This window comes from Nycticebus coucang, chromosome 3, assembly GCF_027406575.1.
Source record: "Nycticebus coucang isolate mNycCou1 chromosome 3, mNycCou1.pri, whole genome shotgun sequence".
NCBI lineage: Eukaryota > Metazoa > Chordata > Mammalia > Primates > Lorisidae > Nycticebus > Nycticebus coucang.
Window position 1 is genome coordinate 44,466,948 of NC_069782.1, and position 21,854 is coordinate 44,488,801.

Sequence of the window (21,854 nt, forward strand, 5' to 3'; positions counted from 1 at the left end):
AACTTGTTTATCCATTCTCTTCCTGACATTTAGTGGCAAAACACTGGAAATAATCTAACGCTATATTTATTGTACACATGGATGCATTTCTTTTAAATAGACGTGTGTGTGTATATACATACAGTAGAACCTCTGTAGCTGACCACCTCCCTACATTGACCACTTCCTTAAGTTGACCTAATTTTCATAGACCAGACATGCACTTGTGTGTATCAGTACAGTAGCTCTAGTCGGCCAATCTGTTACAGTCCATTGGGTGATCAACTTACAAAGGCTATCCAGTCTATATCTCCCCATATTTATGTACCTGCATGTATACAGGTGCACATAAAATTCATGTACTATTCAAAATAATCTAACATAGTAAATTGCATGTGAACTTTATGTCCACTCTGTATCAAACCATATGAAACTTATTTTTGTGGATTTTAGACAGGTGAATGTCACAATTTCAGATGGTTCAACATAGAACTTAGGAGGGGAATGGATGAGTCACTTCAGGATTACTGGGTTTTACCAAAGTGATCACAAAATGTTTTTTCCATATATGTTGTATTATTTCCATTTTATATAAATATACCGCATGAGGTTTTGTTATACATATACATGGTGAGATGATCACTATGGTTGAGCAAGGTTCAGAGTGTTTCTCTTACGATCTGATACTCTTCCCAGGCTCAGCGCTAGGCCACCACCAGAATGCCTGTGTTCGCCTGGCTCTGAGAAAGCCCTGTCACCTGTAAAGCAGAATCCTGCTGAATCACAATTCCTCACTCTTTGGTCATGTCTAGACTTTGCTTGAGCTGTTCTTCCCAACCCTCCCTTTCGAGAAAAGAGGCTTTTGTCCTTCTCTATGGGAAGGAGATTTGGTGCATATGTGTGTGTGTGTGTGTGTGTGTTATGTATATGCGTATGTCTGTGTGTGTGTGTATACACAACGTGGATTTCAGGAAAAATGAAAGAGAAAATTGCCTTTGCCTTCTCTGCCTCAGCACGGAAGTGTGCGTGACAGACCAGCAGAGCGCTCTGCAGAGAACTTATCCCTTCTGGGCTCCAGCTCAGCCTCACAGCAGGAGGTCCGGGGTATAGAACTGAGTGTCTAGCACTGGTCATTTCACTTTTTCTGGCCTAAAATTACATACATTCAGCTGCTTCCTACTGCTGGAAACTCAGAGTTGTCATCTCATTTGCCCCATTTCCTGTTAAGTTTCAAACCGAAACCCTCATGAGAGTGAACCCCACACCCTGAAGGTGAGAGACACTTGTTCCCTTTGCCTCACTCAGGACCCAGTGGCTCCAGCTGACTGTGACCTGGAGGAAGTATGGGGACACGTGGTCATAATATGTGGTATTTTCACAGGGCCTCCTTCAGGGACTTTGAGCTCGGCTGGAAGGTGCACATTAGGGTTGGTCACGGGGCACAGTGACCACTCTGACGCCGCAACGTGATCAGAGATCCTGAGACACACCAGAGAGGGCTCCTACTCACTGCTGAGTCTTAAGGAATGACACTCACACATTAGCACACTCAACCCAATACACTTTACCAGCCTTGGTCACTTCTGAAAAGGAACTTCTAACACTTTCTAGCCTGCTCGCGACAGCTGAGCTTCCTCTTCAGGTCCAGAGCTCCTTGGGTCTGCAAGCTGGGTTTACGTGCACTAACTGTGCAGCTCCATCTTCGCAACACTGAGGGAAACGGACCGGGTGCCCGACATGACCCCAAAACACAATGGCCACAATGGTGCTCTTCTCAAATTTCTACATTAATATATTTGTGTGCAGTATTGGAAAAGTTAGGTTTTGAAAGCAGACACATTGACTAGGAGGCCTACTCTGTTTATCAAGGCTAAAATCTGATAGTAAGAGATTTGAAAGTATTTTTTCTGAAGCTCTCCTTTACCTCCTACACAAAAACTCTTTAAATGCTCAAAATTGCCTTTGGACTGTACCAGGATTTACAAAAGGCACTCCAGCCTACTTCAGCCTTTCTCAGTCCCCTGAGAAAATAAATCTTACCATTTATTTGAAATGTTAACATCCAGGGAAGAAGCTAAGCAGCATTCCAGATGAGATCAGATTCAAAACAAAGTTAAAAAGTTCTTGGCCTTACCATAAAATTCCTTTCCTCAGTGAAGACCTTTAGCTCACTAGAGAAACATGTATAATAATTAATTTGAGGTCCCGCACCACCTCCTGTGGAAGCTTGAGCTAGCTGTGCAGCCATCTCCCTTTGTCTCATAACCATGTCCACCAATGAGAATGCTAATTCACCAGCTGCCTGACTTAACAGGTTCAAGAACAAGGGAAAAGACAGTACAGAAATGAGGCGACGCCGAATAGAAGTTAATGTGGAGTTGAGGAAAGCTAAGAAAGATGGCCAGATGCTAAAAAGGAGAAATGTAAGCTTGTTTTCTGATGATGCTACTTCTCCACTGCAGGAAAACCGAAACAACCAGGGTACTATAAACCGGTCTGGATGACCTTGTCAAAGGTATAAACAGCACCAATATGGAAAACCAGCTCTCAGCTACTCAAGCTGCCAGGAAACCACTTCCTAGAGAAAAATAGTCTCCCATTGATAATATAATCTGAGCTGGTTTGATCCCAAAATTTGTGCCCTTCTAGGGTAGAACTGATTGTAGTCCCATTCAGTTTGTATCTGCTTGGGCACTAACTAACATGCTTCTGGGACATCAGAACAGACTAAGGCCGTGGTAGATGGAGGTGCTATTCCAGCATTCATTTCTCTGTTGGCATCTCCCCATGCTTATACCAATGAAAAGCTGTGTGGGCTCCAGGAAACATTGCAGGTGATAGTTCAGTTTTCCGAGACTTGGTTATTAAGTACGGTGCACTTGACCCACTGTTGGCTCTTCTAGCTATTCCCGATATGCCATCTTTATCATGTGGTGACTTATGTAATCTTACCTGGACACTTTCAAACCTTTGTCGCAACAAGAATCCCGCACCCCCACTAGATGCTGTGGAGCAGATTCTTCCTACTTTAGTGTGTCTCCTGCATCGCGATGATCCAGAGGCATTAGCAGATACTTGCTGAGCTATTTCCTACATTACCGATGGTCCAAAGGAATGAAATAAAATGGTTGTGAAAACAGGAGTTGTGCCCCAACTTGTGAAGCTTTTGGGAGCTACTGAATTGCCAATTGCGACTCCTGCACTAAGAGCCATAGGGAATATTGTCACTGAGACAGATGAACAGACTCAGGTTGTAACTGATGCAGGAGCACTTACTGTCTTTCCCAGCCTGCTGACCAAAACTAACATTCAAAAGGAAGCTACATGGACAATGTCAAACATCACAGCTGGCCGTCAGGACCAGATACAGCAAGATGTGAATCATGGACTAGTCCCATTACCTGTTGGTGTTCTCTCTAAGGCAGACTTTAAGACACAAAAGGCATCCGTATGGGCTGTGACCAACTATACAAGTGGTGGAACAGCTGAACAGATTGTATACCTTGTTCATTGTGGCATAACAGAACCGTTGATGAACCTCTTAACTGCAAAAGATACCACAATTATTCTGATTATTCTGGATGCCATTTCAAATATTTTTTAGGCTGCTGAAAAACTAGGTGAAACTGAGAAACTTAGTATAATGATTAAAGAATGTGGAGGTTTGTACAAAATTGAAGCTCTTCAAAACCATGAAAATGAGTTTGTGTCGAAGGCTTCATTGAACTTGATTGAGAAGTATTTCTCTGTAGAAAAAGAGAAGGGTCAAAATGTAGTACCAGAAACTACCTCTAAAGGCTATACGTTCCAAGTTCAGGATGGGACTCCTGGGACTTTTAACTTTTAGATTGTATAGCTGAGGCACAAAGTTGTTGTGTACTGCATTTGATATAAGTTTGTCTTACTATTTCTCTACTACAAACTCTTTTTAAACGTGATTTGTTATTGTAGCACTCTTTACAACAAAACTATACTTGAACAGTTCCAAACTGTACATACATACTGTATGGAGCCTGTCCTCTGAAAGGGTTTCTTATTTCTATGTGGAATTTCTTACAGTGTCCTGTACATAAAGATTAAAGTCTACCCTTTTCTTTACTTAAAAAATAAATATAAATAACAAATAATCAATTTGAATTGATTGTTTCGAATTGGTTGTATGACTCTTGGCCTTTTGGGGTAACCATTTGTTCCACTCCCACAGGCAGCTCTTGTTTTCCTGTTTTACCTCTGGCCTTTGTGAAGAAGTGGTAGCTGTTGAAAAGCTAAGATGGTAGAAAATATGGCCTGACACATGTGAACAGCACCTCATTACAACTTGAAAAGCCTAAACTCACCTTGCAGTTACCATTATTTTGTGATAACAACATATATAATCTACTCTCTTAGCAATTTTAGTATACAATGCCATATTATTTACTATGCTAATCATGGTGTTCTTCAGCTCTCTAAACTTGCTCCTTCTAACTGCCATTTGCAACAACCTGGATAAAACTAGTGGACATTATGCTAAATAAATTAAGCCAGGCACAGAGAGCCTGTGAAAAAATACCGTATGACCTCGCTGAGATGGAGACTCTAAAAATACCCAAGTCAAATAAATAGAAAGAATAGAATAATGGCCACCACAGACAGAAAAAGATTGGAGAAGTAGGTCAAGGGACATAAATACATTTTCTTTATAGAGAGTGTATTTAAGAAAATTTTGCTTTACTCTAGTCTTCTGGAAAATGATTACTCATCTTTCACCAAGGGATTGCCTCTGCCCGTGTGGTACACTCCCAATTTCTCTCTCTCTCCCTCTTTCTCTGTGTTGTTTCTGTGATTAGCTTAGTTTTCTAAATTCTTCATTTCTTTTGTATAGTACACTTGGCAATTATAATCTTCTACTTTCTGAAACAGTTTAACACCATAATTTAAAGGAAATAAAATTGCATGAATACAACAAGCAATGGCCCAAATAGCAAGTCTTAATCACTAAAACTGGACCTATAAACTCAGATGATGGTCAGGGAGACTGTACTGCCATGGGAAAAGAAGCCATACTGAGTACAATTTTTTAAGGAGGTTTATTCTGAGTCAAATTTGAGGACCATGACCCGGAGCCACATCAAGGAAGCCTTGAGCACATGGACTAGAGGTAGTGGGGTAACAGTTTGGCTTTATACATTTTAGAGAGATGGGGATTACAGGTGAGGTTATAAGTCAATTCATGGAAAACATACACTGGTTTGGACCCAAAAGGTGGGACATCTGGAAGCGGGTAGTTTACAAGTTATAGGTGGGTTTAAAGATTCTTTAGCTGACAATTGGCTGAAAGAATTAGGCTAAAAGACTAGGAGTCCATGAAAAGGATGCTTAAAATAAAGGATCTGTAAATCAGAGACAAAGTACAGACAGACTCAGGAGGTTTGCTGTGTACCCTGAGGACCTGCAGGTGGGTCTTACATAGACTTAGGCCTGTTAGGAAGTCACAAAGGAAGTCTCTAAGAAGGGGAGGGGGCACGATGAGGCAGGTCTGACCTCCTTTCTTGTGATTAGCAACTCAGCTGTAGGCATCCTCTTGCCCAAGAGGGGGTCCAGTCAGTCAGTCGCAGAAACGGGGAGGCTTAAGATGTTATGTACATATAGTACATAAGTACTTTTGTCTGGAAACATTTCTTCAGCCATGGTTATTATCCTCAACTCTTTCTCTACAACTGACTTCCCCCTTTTAAAAGTTCAGATCCAAGGTCCCCTCCCATCAAGGTGGTTTTAGGCCTACAGCCAGGCTGCGTCTCTGCTTCCTCTGTGGCTTCCTCAGAGGGGCTGTGCTACGTTTCTGTCCTTGCGATTGTCTTTATGTGGGATGTGCTCAGCTGAGGAGGGGTGACAATCCTAGAGTCTTGGGCTTCAAGGCCCACAACTGTTTTGGGCAATCAGACGTCATTTTTTTAGGAAGCTGGGTCCTCACCTTTGAAGTTTGACTGAGTTATTCTGCCTTTGTGATCCTCCAAAAACCTACGGCCTGTCTCTGCCTCTGTAACGACCTCTCCATAGACTACATGTTCACGTACCAGCCTCCCTTCTCCTCACAGTTCCTAGTTGTCTTTCTACAGCCAACACAGAGCACCCTCATACTTAATAAAGAACAATTGTATATACTTTAATTTTTCTCCTTCAATAGTAACTTCACACCACGAACCAGCCACTGGAAACTGAAACACTGAAGTTTCAGCAATGAACAATGTAAGCAAATATCTGCCCTCGTAGAATTTACATTCTGGTTAGAGGAAACAGCCAACAGACAGATAAACTCGTAAATATTTAATGTGTCAGACTCTAATGAGCGTTATAGAGAAAAATGAACTGTGTTAAATAAAATTCATGTTTCAATGTTACTCTATAAATTATAAAAAAAAATAGAGAGTGGGTCTATTTTGTTCATTTCTGAGTCACTTGTCTCACAAGTGACTGGCTCCTAACTAAATTGTTGACATAAGCGAAGAAATTTCATGGAGTTCTGTAGATACAAGGCGGACATAAAGTTCATGTGCAGTTTGTGTTAACCGACTTTAAATTGCACATGAACTTTATGTCCACCCTGTATATAAGATGGATGGCCAAGCAAAAAACTTGTTACCAATCCCAGATGTGTTGGAAATCCAAATCCAAATGCAGATAGTCCAGCTGCCCCCAAATTTTATATCGGCAGGCATTTTACTGTGTCTATCTCAGTCGTTTCAAATCCCATGACATGTTTCCATCATGAATTATTTTCCAATGTGTGAAATTTTGTGGCTGAATATACATACTACCCCTGTGTGCTTTCAATAGAACCTTGAGCTTGCGATGTGGCGCAGAGCAGAGGTAAACTTACAGCATTGTTCCTAAATTAGTATTGCATCTTTCCTAGAGTTACGTTTAAACATCTTCTGCTAAGTACATTGTAAAGCTGGTTCAAGGTAATAAATATTTCTACCTCAATCATGAAGCAATGTGAGGAATAACCAAATTCACGTATCTGTGCCCTGGCCACTGAGACAAATGAAAACTCGATCTATCTGCCTGTCTGTCTGTCTATAGATAAGAAAGACAGAGAGATGGGCGGAGATAATTGTATATCACCACAGTGAAAACTATCTACATATATATGTATATGTGTGTGTGTATTACAGAGAGATGCGTGCACAAAAGATGCCCTAAAATGCATTTACATTTTAGTAAAGAAGCATATTCTAATATTCTAAAAAATTCTAATATTCAATACATGCCAATAACCTTTGTTATTACCTATATTGCTTCTTGTTTCTCTTGTAATTATAGGAGTCAAACGTGACTCAAGTATTACAATTTTAATAAAGTTTTCTTCTTTCTTAAAATGTGTTTACCTTTTAGGCACCTGCTATATAGAAGATATATGTCACATTTATATTTTTATTGTTGTTTGGATAGTTTTAATCTATTCAAGTGTGATGACAATTATTATATATATAAAATGTCACAAGCTCATAAGCTAATATAAGAATCCTCTTTTTTTTTTTTTTTTGTAGAGACGGAGTCTCACTGTACCGCCCTCGGGTAGAGTGCCGTGGCACCACACGGCTCACAGCAACCTCTAACTCTTGGACTTACGCGATTCTCTTGCCTCAGCCTCCCAAGCAGCTGGGACTACAGGCGCCCGCCACAACACCCGGCTATTTTTTGGTTGCAGTTTGGCTGGGGCTGGGTTTGAACCCGCCACCCTCGGCATATGGGGCCGGCGCCCTACTCACTGAGCCACAGGCGCCGCCCAAGAATCCTCTTAAACTGCTCTATCCTCCAGTCAATATTTGGGTTGGGTGTTTAGTAAACGAGAGTGAGCACACCCCACAGAGTATGGTCTGCAAGTTCCTTGGAAAGGCCATGTGTGCTCATGACCCTGGTAACTTCTCACAGAAAGCAAAAGCCCACGTTGGAGGAGGCAGCAGAGGAGTAGGAGACAGTGAGCAGCTGGCAGTAAGCATGCTGCACAGAATTCTGTTCTTTAACAAAAATAAGGATCAAGTTGAGCAAAAATCCATTAATTTGTTGAAGCTGGTAAAATTCACGAACTGACATTCCAAGGCTGTGTCCTCAGACACATTCCTAGAGTTCCCCGCCATTACTAAAATGAGACAGCATCATGAATTGAAGTCTAACAATTCATAAAAATCATTCAAAGGTTCTTTTGTAATTAATTGGGATGAAACATGAATTTCCTTTGTAAGACTTAGCTACATTATGTTTTTCAATTAATGATCAATTGCTAAAGAAATCCCCAGAGCCAGGGAACATTATGGTCTATGCTCTAGTGCACAAATAAAATGGCAGATGCCATCAGAGCACACCACAAAGATGCTTTGTGATGCATCGAATAGTGTCTGTGCAGAACCTTTGACTCGGTAATTAAAATGTCAATTAATTCAGAAATTTTCCGTGATACTAGTCAAATAAGGAAATAGAGACATGTTATTTAAAAGCATGACTCTGCAATATCACAGAACAATTTAAAAAGTAATTACTTTCTTTAAAATTATGGCTAGCACACATCAGTTTCTTAATAGAACACAGAGCATTGTGAAATATATGCAATACATTCAGAAGAAGAACATGGACAGAACAATTAAATTAGGTATGTGGAAGATATCTGTGAGAGACAGCATTTAGCAGACTCTGGAATCACCTTGGATTTAAATCCAGCAGCCATACTGACTAGCTATTTAAACATAAGCAAGTTATTATGCCTCACTTCCACTTCTGTCAAATGGAGATAACAACAAGGCCTAATTCATGGGGCAAATGTGAGGATTAGACAAACTAATATTTGTGAATCATTTAGGACAGTTTTTTGTACATGAAAGCTGCTTGTAAAACTAGAAATAACATTTATATATATATATATATATATATATTTGGAAAATGTACATTTAAACCAATATTGGAAATTTGAGTCTAATCTTGCATATCAGAAACTGTACAAATTCCACAATTTTTTAATCACAGACATATTCTTCCCCTAACCTTCTAAAGAATACTTAATCTGTATAACTGCAAGTAAAGTTTTGTAAATAATTTTGATATCTCAGTGATGATTTAAATATTGCAAATTCAATGGTCAATTTTTTTGTCACAAGTAATAATAATTTCCCTAAGTCAAACATTTGTTGAGTTGATTTATTTTACATATTAAGTCTATTAAATATTTTAATGAAAAATTCATTCTACCACTATTTCTGTTCTAATAAATTTGTAGAATATTAAGCCTAAAAATCTACTTTAAAATTCAACAAAGAATCAAGTGTTGTACTAGCCTTATATTAATTCTGTAACTTATTTAATCTCACAGAGCTTCAATTTCCTCATTTTCACAATAGGAATAATAATTGGTACTATCTCATGGTGTTTTTGTTGAGAAGATGAAATTCATTAATTCAAGGACTCAGTCTAGAGCACAACAAGTACTCAATAAATGTTAGCTTCTATTATTAGTTGTTATAATAAAAAGCTTTTTAATCATTTTTTAAGATATCTCTTCAGTAAGTTACAGATATTAATCAGTCCCAATTAACTAGGAGATTCTAAGTCATAGTTATAAAGACGGGACATCTAAAAACATGTCCCATACTTTGTACAGGGTGTCACACATGAACTTTACAGACACTCTATATTTCAATCGTATATCATGAATGACTCAAAATGTAGGATACTCTTTTAAAAACTGAGGTAAATGTCAAGAGAAAATTATATATAAATATTTTCCCAACTTAAATGACTTTTCTCATCTTATATAACCATTCTCCTCATGTAAAAGGAAAAATTGACCTTAAAATAATGTTTCCTAGGGCTTTAATGCAAAAATAACTATTTCTAAAGTTTTAGACATAAATTATTTTATGTTTTAGACTTTTATTGCCTTAGTAGATTCATCAGTCGTATACACAGTTTTAAAAAGATATTGCTAAAATGTTTTATATAAAATTACTAGTACAATCTTAAAGAGTAAGAAACAGAATTACCATCGTTGACATTCACAGAGAATATTTTTAAGGCAAATTCCAAGTGCAAAAGCAATGGCACCTATTCTGAAGTTTTATAATTAGTTTCAGGTTTTAGATGTTAAAAAATTTATATCCTTGTGTTTGAAGATGCAAAGGTTAAACAACTACTAAAGGTGAAAATGTTGCAAGGAAAAGAACATCTTTTTTCAATCTTTTTCCTAACCATCTTGCTTACACTAATTATAGTCTCAATTTAAGACTAATTTGCATTTGGTCCTTTGTAGTAGTGTGTATATTACAGCTTTTAAAATAAAGATATTAATGCAAAGGCTGCTTCACAAAATTATCAAAAATCATCTCCTATAAAAAAGCAACTAGCATCACTGCAGAAAGTCAGTAATTGCTATTTGTTAGTAAAGCGATTTGATCAAATTATAAAGTATCAAAATATACAATTAACCCAGGAGAGGATGTTCAATACATAAGTTCTGAAACTGAAATCTGAAATTATTAGAAGAACCACTCTTTACTGAGGACTTTCTCTGTGCAAGGCATTGGGTAGGCTCTTTCACAGTATATCTCATTTTAAACTTGTCAAAACCCAGTGACTCTGGTAAAACAATTAATAAAACATTTGTCAAGATGGTTGGAAATAAGATTAAAATATGGAAAAGAAATGGAGCATATAAACAAAGAAATATTCCATTTATATTAGTGATGAGTTTACTAAATACCTAGAAATAAATTTAATAAGACAGAATTATAGGAAGAAGCCACCAAAATATTTTTGAAAACATGAAATATCTGAACAATTACAAATTCATTTTACATTCCGAGAAGGAAAAACTTATCATAAAAATGCTAAAAACAACAGTAATCTGAGGTCATTGTGATGAGAGGCACAAAACTTGTGGTCTCCCTACAAATAAATTCCCTACATGTGAAGAAGAAAAAAATTATAAAATGTATGTGATGGATGTATGGCTGATCACTGTATAATTATTTCAACTGTACTGTATGTTTAAAAATGCCTAATAAAATGTTAGAAAATTTAAAAAATGCTAAAAACAAATTTGATACAATTTCACCTAGCACTTTAACAATACATTTTTCCAATAGAATGTCTATTTTAATATTCGTACCCATAAGAAGTTAAAACGGTAAAGGAAAACATTATCTAGCCAACTCTTCCATAAGTAAAACTGGAACACAAGACTGAAATATTTCTTGATTTTGAACTTGATATTTATGAGAAGAACTACCTAGCACTTTAAAAATAACCTCACTACTAACAATTATTTCCTATTACCAAAATCAATACTAACACAAAATATCATTTTTTAATTTAAACTGATTTAGTTTTTCCCTTGAATTCCTTACATCAATTATTCAATATTTGGGAAATGTCTTAAAATCTTTTTACACTTTATTTCCAGCAAATTTGTCAAAAACAATATGCTTTTCATTGATAAAGATCTTTATGAATCTCATCAGAATTCTCTTTGAGGGAAAAATGCCTATTTTAACTATCACTTTAATTCCTTCATCATAAACTATACTTGATACACAACAACTATAGACTAACTTCAAAAAAAGAATATTATTCCACATTGTGCATACATTAGCTTTAAGGGTGAGTTTAATAGTCTCATGTCTATAATGGGGATTAATCTTTAGAACACTTTATTCTGCTTAAGTGAAAAATATAGTCAAATATTTAAAGATTCTTAAAAGCATTATAATTGCAACCTGACTTAAGACACTAAATGGAGATAACAATAGAACATACAACTCCTAGGACTATGATGAGAATACAGTAAGATGATACTAACAATGAATGTAATGTGCATAGGGTATATAATATGTAAAGTGTACAGCATATTATTTTTAAAAATCAATAAAATTCACCTAATAACTTTTCTTTACTTCTCTCTGAATTTGAAACTATAAATCAAAATTGCAGCTATAGGCCGAGCATGGTGGCTCGGCTCACATCTGTAATCCTAGCTCCTTGGGGGGCCAAAGGAGGTGCATTACCTAAGCTCAGGAGTTTGAGATGAGCCTGAGCAAGAGTGAGACCCTGTCTCCAAGAAAAAAAAAAGTAGCTGGGCATTGTGCTGGGTGCTTGCTATCCCAGCTACTTGGGAGGCTGAGGCAAGAGGATTGTTTGATGCCAAGAGTTTGAGGGTGCTGTGAGCTATGACACCAGAGCACTCAACCAGGACACAGAGTGAGACTGTCTAAAAAAATAATCAAAAATGAAAACAAACAAAAAAAATCACAGATATCCTGAAAAATAGCTTTGTTCAAATGAGTATCATTACACAAAAGGGAAGACCAGTTGTGATGACAACTAACATCCCTAGGCACTTAACTAGGCACAATGCTAAAATTAGTAAAGATCACGAGACACGTTTTTTCTAAGATATAGTCAATACATGATTATTCAAAAACATTTATACATGCCTTATTCAAAACCACTAAGGAGTGTGTAACAACTCACCCGTCAGAAGAAAAAAAAGAAAAAATTCAACATACATATTGATTTGTAAAATAGAAAAACCATACTGTAGTGTTTTCGTAAGTCTCCTCATTATTGGTAGTTTATGGGATAGACTACCAATAGAAGATAGAATTTTTCTGTTGATAAATCTGGTAAAGATAACGGAGATAACAAACATTTGACAGTGATTATGATGAATATATTGATAGACTATTACTTTTTTTTTTTTTTACACAGAACATCAAAAGCATGCTTTAATTTTTCTCACATCTACTTGGGAAAAACACATAAACTTATTCTGATTTTCCCAGATAAACGTGGACTAGTAAGGTTAATTTTCCAAACTGTGCCTCCAAATGGAATTAGTAGTACATAAAACAATATTCTTCATTTCCCACCTCATCTCAGTCCTTCCACAAAACTCTGCCTTTCTGTACATTCCACCCACTGCCCGGTTAATAACAAGAAATCGAAACAGGTACTACTGATGTCTTGGTACCTCCAGAGGGCCAGGTGACACTGGGTGCTTAGCCAAACAGTACCTCCTGGTGCTTTAGGAGTATGGAGCCAGCCCTGGAGCACCACTGACTGGTCCTGCGGCATTAGACACCTTCCTTGAGCGCTCTGCACCTCAGGGTCACCCCCTTCTACAGGCTGCTCTATAGGAGTTCAAAAACGGTTGCTGAAAATTTAGTAAGGCTCTATGGCTCTGACATCTGCGTGAAGGAAATGGTACCGTGTAAGAACGCACTCAACGTCAATATCACTTCTACAATGAGAGAGTCTGGGGTCACCAGTCTCAGCCTTTGTAGACAGTGAGTTTAGAATCTGAACTTGGATCTCTGACTCCAAGGTCAGTGATGTCTCTTCTAGAGCAAGCTGTCAGCCACAGTTTCAGAGACTCTACTAATGTTATCTAAGCTCTTCTTTCCAGAAAAATTAACAAAATGCCAAATTTGCTTTCAGGGGATATTTTATAAATCAAGCAACACTGATTTAATGGCTATATAATGGCCTTTGTTTCTTTTTCTTTTTTTTTCCCATGATGGATTTGTTCCTTGAAGCAGCCCCTTGCCAAATGGTACCCTGGTGTCCTGAAAGAGTCAAGGCAGCTTGTACATTTGCATAATTTACAACCAGGGAGTAGCTGAATGACTGGGAGAATCTAGTTCAGTAGGCCATTAAGAAATTCATTACAATTTATTCTCTCCTTGTGCTCTTCCTGGTTATGTCCAGAACCTAAAAACGTCAAAAATATATTTCTAAAAGAAAAGTAGAAAATAAGATCAAACTGACATGCTTGTATGTGCAACCGTAACTCTAACATCACCCCACTGTGGGGGCTTTTTCCTAAAACACAAAAACTTATTCATATATGCACATTAGGCAGTTAATTGAACAGAATAGGAGTTGCTATGGAAACAGTGTGGTATGCCCTAGTACTTACTGAGGAAATGAACGCTACTAATTATCACCAAACGTATGATATTTCTGCTTTTGTGCTCTATAGTTTTTAATGTACAATATGTTTAATGAGCATAAGTTTTCACCCAGTATATGGAGGGTGAAAGAGGTCTAAAAATAGCTGATTAAATCCTCAGGTGTCAATCTGCAAATTTTATTGGCGTAAAGCAAAATAGATTTGTCTTTCTCTCACCTATCTTATGAAAGATTTGTCTTCCTCCCATCTAGCTTAGCAAGAATGAGGGAATTTCTTATATTTAAAACTTTAAATATAAGCAGGTAAGATAATAGACAAAATGCTACCAAAAAAAATCCTGCTCTTTCCTCATTTCTATACAATATTTCACAAAGCAAATTAAAATAAGGAGGCATGTATGGTGTGCAGGGTACTGGGAGGAATGGAGGCTGGCCTGAAGGGACATGATCTATTCTGCACAAAGCTAACCCTTTTAGATTCCTTTAAAGAGTTACCAAAAAAAGCATAGAAGTATATTGAAAGCACAGAAGATAAGCAGATTAAACCAGGAAACTGAGGCAAACAACTTTCAGCCTTAAAGGATGCTACAACTCCTGGCTGAGTGAGATGCTGTTATCTACCAGAAGTAGTTATTCACCCATATGTAGTTATTTGCCCATGGTCTTCTGAACTCAACCTGTAAGATGAATGGACACTGAGTTAGGAGCTCCCTCACCTAAAAGAGCGGAATCTGCAAATGTGTGGCTGCTGTTCACACCCCTGCCCCTGAGCCTTTCAGAAAGAGAATCTGGCTACAGTTCTGCAGTCTTCTACCCCAGCCAGTTGAGTCCTTGAGTTCTGAATTCCATTGTTTAGATCCTGATAGCTGTTTTTCTCTCTCCTCGCTTCCATAGCCTGCTGTGCTAACTACAGGACCTTCTTTAAAACCACATCTGCAACCATTGCTGCCAGAAGCTTCCCCAGCACAGACTCCCTTAAAACAGCCTTGGTTTTGCCATGATGGAAATTTTGAAGCCTCTGGTCTTAGTAGTAGTGTCTGTGATAATACCCTGTCAAGGACCCATCATTGACATGAAGAAGAAAAAGGTGTGTGACGCCTGTGGCTCAGTGAGTAGGGCACCAGCCCCATATACTGAGGGTGGCAGGTTCAAACCCAGTCATGGTCAAACTGCAACAAAAAAATAGCCTGGCACTGTTGCGGGTGCCTGTAGTCCCAGCTACTTGGGAGGCTGAGGCAAGAGAATTGCCTAAGCCCAAGAGCTGGAGGTTGCTGTGAGCTGTGACGCCATGGCACCCTACTGAGGGTGACAAAGTGAGACTCTGTCTCAAAAAAAAAGGAAAAGGGGAAAGGGGTTCATTTTCCTATCTTCTCCCAAGCCTCCTTTATTCCTATTTCAAAATGCTGGCACTCTTAGCAAATCCAAAAGGCAGACGTAACAAACAGAATGTCATTTTAATGAGAAAGGAGAGACCTAACAAATGAACAGAAGTTGGTATATATTTATACAAACTTATATATTTAAGAAACAGAATGCATCATGACAGTAATACACGACATAACCACACAAAAACATCACTCTTGGAAAAGAAGGTTGGTAACGCACTGCAGAAAACATTTAAGGGTCTGGACTTTGTTCTCGGGAAAAATTAAGAGTAAAAAGTATCGTCATAGTCTCAGCCAAGAAAGAGATAAAGAGAACCAGACACCAAAGAACCATCTAACCTGCAACTTCACAAGTGAAATGTCCAAGCTCTGATCAAAGTGCACAATAAATAACAGATACCGGATAAACATTCATGGAGGATCACGACGTTGCCAGGTCAGCTTCAAAATGTCAAACAAAGGCCACTTACCACAATTATGCTTTAAAAGTCACATTCTTTTCTGCTCTGTTTGTGTGACTAATACAGCATTCTCAGAATTTCTATTTCACTTCATTAGCACATAAAATTTATAATGAGACATTAATCAAGCTGCAAATATTTACTGAATACTCATGTCCAAGCCAGTTGAACTGTTGTTACTAAACCCCAAAGAAAGGCAGTATTTATGGGCTCGAAAGTAAAACAACCCTCATTTTTCATAACTTGAATATTTTCATTCCAGGATAATGTTGTTATAGACATCAATCAGCATCTGAAAAACTGTGCTTTAGACATTCTTAAGAACTTTTTTCAACATAAAATTATTTTTAAATATACAAAGAATAAGGCGGCGCCTGTGGCTCAAGGAGTAGGGCGCCAGCCCCATTTACCAGGGGTGGTGGGTTCAAAGCTGGCCCCAGCCAAAAACTCAAAAAAGAATAAAGGTTTATCTACTATGTACATTCAATTTTGTATCCTCAAATGTATTTGAGAACGCTATTATGAAATTTAAAATGTTATGAAACACCGAAGATCCAGTGAGATTTTTGATTCCTGAGAAGCAATTTTCAAACAGGAAAATAAAGTAAATAGATAACATAAAGATAGCTTAACGATACCAAAAATAATTGATAAATTTAATGTCTTTCACTGATAATTGTGTTTCCTCTCTTGGGTTACAAATTGAAAACATATAGTTAGGCAAGAATAATGTATTTTTTTAAATTTTTCAACCATCAATGTTATGTATAGCTCATTTTCATTTTATATTGTTCAGTTTATGGGTTATTGATGTCTCTTCTCGAAGTGCCTATATTCATGATTTTTTGGTGTTAAAATACATTTGCATTTACATATAATGATTACACATATTTATGGAGGAACATGTGATATTGTGATACAGGCATGCAATGTGTAATAATCAAATCAAGGTATTTCGAAGATCCATCTCCTTATTTACCATTTCCTTGGGTTGGGGACATTTCAAATCTTCCAGCAATTTTGAAATATACAATAAATTATTAACTATAGCCATCCTGCCACTCTGTCAAAACTAGAACTCAATCCTTCTACCTGATCATATTTTTGTAGCCACTAAAAACCTCTCTTCCTTCCCAGCCTTTGGTAACCATCATTTTTCTCTACTTTCATGAGATCAGTCTACATTTTCTTCACCTCCTCATACAAGCGCAGACATGTGATATTCGCCTTTTGGCTCCTGGATTATTTCACTTAACAGAATGACCCCTAGTTCCATCCATGTCGCTGCAAACAACAGGACTTTGTTCTTTTTCTAAGACTGAGCAGTATTGCATTGTGTATATACACCACATTTTCTTTATCCAGTCCTCCACAAAGGATACTTGATTCCTCAGCTTGGCTACTGTTAATAGTGCTGCAATAAGCAAGGGGGAGATAGTTATCCCTTCAATGCACTGACTTCCTTTTCTTTGGACAAATACCCAGTAGTGGGATTATAGTACCATACAGTATAGGTTTTGAACAAACCTTCATACTGTTTTCCATAATTGCTATACTAATTTATATCCCTATCAACATGTGGAGTTCCCTTTTCTCCACATCCTTTTTTTTTGTTTGTTTTTTGTTTTTGTTAAGGAAAGCATGGAAGGAGGTTTACTGAAGAAGAGAAAGGTAGGATGACAGGGTAAGAAAGTTTGCAAAGCAGGACACATTCACTATAGTCAGCAAATGGGCCTCCCTTGTCAGGTCAAGGCAAAGAGGCAGCGTGGAGTTGTTAATCTACTGGTTCTAATTTGGTAATGGGTACATGTGATGCTCTTTTTTTTCATTATTGTGATACCTCAGTTAGGATAATGTTCACCAAATCCATCCAGATTATTACAGAAGACATAAAATTACCATCTTTTCATGGCTGCATACTAGTCTATCATATACATATACCATAGTTCATTAATCCATTCCTGTGGTGAAGGGCACCTGGATTATTTCCACATCTTTGCAGTTGTAAATTGTGTTTCTATATATAACATGTGAGTGAAAATGTCCTTATGGGCATAATGACTTTTTTCTTTTGGGCAGATAATCTAGAATGGGATTGCTGGATATAATAGTAGGGCAACATTCAGTTCTTTGAGCAATCTCCATACCTATTTCCGACAGAAGCTATACTAGTTTTCATCCCCACCAACACTGCATGAGTGTTTGCTTCTCTGGTCACTCATCATGTGTTGTAGGTGATTCTGAGGTTAGGTGGTATCTCTAGTGTTATCTTGAGGTGGTTTCAATTTACATTTTTGTCATGATTGGGGATGATGATCAATTTTTTCATGTGTTTGCTAGACATTTGTAAGTCCTCATGAGAAAAGTTTCTTTTTCTTTCTCTTGCCCAGTTTTCTTTTCTTTTTTGTTTTATATTTTTTATTAAATTATAACTGTATACATTGATATGATCATGGGGCATCATACACTCACTTCATAGACCATTTGACACATTTTTTCACAATGGTTAACATAGCCTTCCTGGCATTATCTCAGTTACTGTGCCAAAACATTTACATTCCACATTTACCAAGTTTCACCAATACCCCTATAAGATGTACCACAGGTATGATCCCACCAATCCCCCTCCCTCCCCTCCCTTTCCCACTTCCCCTATTGTTAGGTTGTAGCTGGGTTATAGCTTTCATGTGAGAGCCCCAAATTAGTTTCATAGTAGAGCTGAGTACATTGGGTACTTTTTCTTCCATTGTTGAGATACTTTACTAAGAAGAATATGTTCCAGCTCCATCCATGTAAACATGAAAAAGGTAAAGTCTCCATCTTTCTTTAAGGCCGCATGATATTCCATGGTGTACATATACCACAATTTATTAATCCATTAAGCCAATATCATATTGAATGGAGTTAAATTGGAATCATTTCCACTCAGATCAGGAACCAGACAAGGCTGCCCATTGTCTCCATTGCTTTTCAACACTGTAATGGAAGTTTTGGCCACCACAATTAGGGAAGAAAAGGCGATCAAGAGTATCCATATAGGGTCAGAAGAGATCAAACTTTCTCTCTTCACAGATGATATGATTGTGTATCTGGAAAACACTAGGGACTCTACTACAAAACTCCTAGAAGTGATCAAGGAATACAGCAGCGTCTCGGGTTACAAAATCAACATCCATAGATCAGTAGCCTTTATATACACCAACAACAGTCAACTTGAAAAAGCAGTTAAGGACTCTATCCCATTGTTAACTTCCTCTCTTTCTGTTCTCTTGAGGAAGGCTTGCAGTGCTATAAATTTCCCTCTTAGAACTGCCTTTGCGGTGTCCCAGAGGTTCTGATAGTTTGTGTCTTCATTGTCATTTTGTTCCAAAAAATTGGCAATTTTCTTTCTTAATCTCATCTCTGACCCAGCTATCATTCAGCATAAGGTTATTTAACTTCCAATTTTTTGTATGAGTATGCAGATTCCTGTTGTTACTCAATTCAAGTTTTATTCCATGATGGTCTGAGAAGATGCAAGGAATAATTTCTATTCCTTTAAATTTACTGAGGTTAGACTTGTGACCTAAAATGTGGTCAATTTTGGAGTAATTTCCGTGGGCTGATGAGAAGTATGTGTATTCAGTTTTGTTGGGATGAAATGTTCTGTAGATGTCTGCTAAATCTAAATGTTGGATGGTTAGGTTTAAATCTAAGATTTCTTTGCTCAGCTTCTTGCTGGAGGATCGATCCAACACTGCCAAAGGAGTGTTGAAATCTCTGATGATTATGGAGCTGGAGGAAATCAAGTTACTCATGTCTGTTAGAGTTTCTCTTATAAATTGAGGTGCATTCTGGTTGGGTGCATACATATTAATAATTGATATCTCATCATAGTGAGTATTACCCTTAACAAATATGAAGTGACCTTCCTTACTTTTGATGGTTTAAAGCCTACTGTATCTGCAAATAAAATTGCAACACCTGCTTTTTTCTGATTACCATTTGCCTGAAATATGGATGACCATCCTTTCACCCTGAGTCTGTATTTGTCTTTTAGGTTAAGATGTGACTCTTGTATGCAACAAATATCTGGCTTGAGTTTTTGTATCCAGTCAGCTAACCTATGCCTCTTTAGAGGACAGTTTAAGCCATTCACATTAATGGAGAGTATTGATAAGTCTGGTGGAATTTTGGGTATCGAGTTTTTCAAAGGTCCAGTGGACATTTTTGATCCTTTTGCCAGTGTGGAAGTTGGAGTTTGATCCGAAGTTTCTGAGTGAGTTTACTTTTGTGGTATAGGATTGGGTTGGTCATTGTGGAAGATAGGTCTGAGAATATCCTGAAGAGCTGGTTTACTTATGGCAAATTTTTTCAACATATGAATGTCATTGAAGTATTTAATTTCTCCATCATAAATGAAACTCGGTTTGGCTGGATACAAGATCCTGGGTTGAAAGTTATTTTGCTTTAGGAGATTAAGAGTTGATGACCACCCTCTTCTGGCTTGTAAAGTTTCAGCAGAGAGATCTGCAGTTATTCTAATATTCTTTCTTTTGTACGTAATAGTTTTCTTTCACTGCTGCTTTGAGAATCTTCTCTTTCATGTTAACTTTAGTGAAGCTAATTATGATATGCCTGGGGGATGACTTATTGGGGTTGAATCGTGCTGGGGTTGTGAAGCTGTCTGCTATCTGAATTTCAGATTCTCTAGGCATGTCTGGAAAATTTTCTTTCATAATTTCATGCAGAAGGGCCTCTGTGCCCTTCGAGGCCACTTCATCATTCTCCGAAATCCTAATTATTCATATATTGCTTTTCTTCAAATTATCTGAGAGTTCTCTAAGTGAGTGATCCGTTTTTGCTCTCCATTTCTCTTCCTCTTTGAGAGATTGGGAGCGTTCGAAGACTTTATCTTCAATGTCAGAAATCCTTTCTTCTGCTTGCTCCATTCTGTTGCTGAGGGATTCTACTGTATTTTTCATATCTTTGAGGGCTGTAAATTCTTGCTTCAGTGTGTCTAAATCTTTGGTGGTTTTGTCTTTAAATTCGTTAAATTCTTGAGACAACTTTTGAATTTCTCCTTGAATTCCTAATTCCATTTTATTAATCTTGTCTGCAATCCAAATTCTGAATTCGATTTCTGACATCTCAGCCAGTTGTTTATGAATGGGATCTTCAATCACATCTGCCATATCTTTTCTTGGGGGGGGGGTTGATCTCTTCTGGTTATTCATGTTACCAGAGTTTTTCCGCTGATTCCGCCCCATGGTTGTTTTACTCCCTTAGATTTTTCCCCCAGGGCTTTATCGAGGGCCCGTACAGTGTTGTGGCCTGAGAAACTGGGGCCCTGTCTTGTGTGGTGGGGCGAAGTGGTTCTGTCTCGTTTTCAGTTGGTTTCTGTTCAATCCTATTGTAACATTTACTCTGGCTTGAAGGCTCAGCTGTGCGGAAAAACCAGCAATTAAGTCACCCCGCCCGCCCACCTCTGGCACCAATTTGAAAAGGAAAAGGAAAATCAAACCTTCCTACAACCGCATACCCAGGGCACCGCCTGAAAAGTCCTCAGTCTATTAGTTCAGTTCAAAAGGTCCAAATTGATTGTCTCAATCAGCATCTGTCTCGGGTGGGAGAGTTCAAGAGGTCTCTGGGAACTGGATCACAGGGGTCTGGTGACTCCTCTGATATGGCTTACTCCAGTGCTGCGTGGAGTCAGGAGGAGCCACCTAGCAAATAAATCAGTCTGGGAAGTTTGATGTCCCCTTCCCCACTTTGCCCCTCCATCAGTCCCAGTCACTGGTATCTCTGCAGATGGCTAACCCAGTTGCCTGTAGTGAACAGATACTCCAGGGGTTTGCACCTGCCTGAATGGCAAGGATGTCTGCCAGGCCCCTGCAGTTTGCCGCTATCTAGCAGGAGGAGATGGGGCCTGACGTCTTGAGTGCTTGATGAAGGTGGTGGGAGGGAGGTGTTCACTCAGGCTTCGCCCTGTCCCTGATTGATGTTGCTAACAGAACAGACAACTTTGCGGGGTTCTGTCTCTGTTTCTGCTAAAATCGCCTACAGAAGACGGGCTGTTCTGTGTTCAAACGTCTTTTCTACTGGAGGT

At 38.1% G+C, this 21,854-nt stretch overlaps 1 protein-coding gene and 1 pseudogene across 4 annotated transcripts in view; one reads left to right on the forward strand and one right to left on the reverse strand.

Moving 5' to 3' along the window:
- NAV3 (neuron navigator 3) overlaps nt 1-21,854 on the reverse strand; it is an 862,702-nt gene that overhangs the window by 553,198 nt on the left and 287,650 nt on the right. The window lies entirely within an intron of this gene.
- LOC128582935 (uncharacterized) lies at nt 10,817-10,919 on the forward strand (annotated as a pseudogene).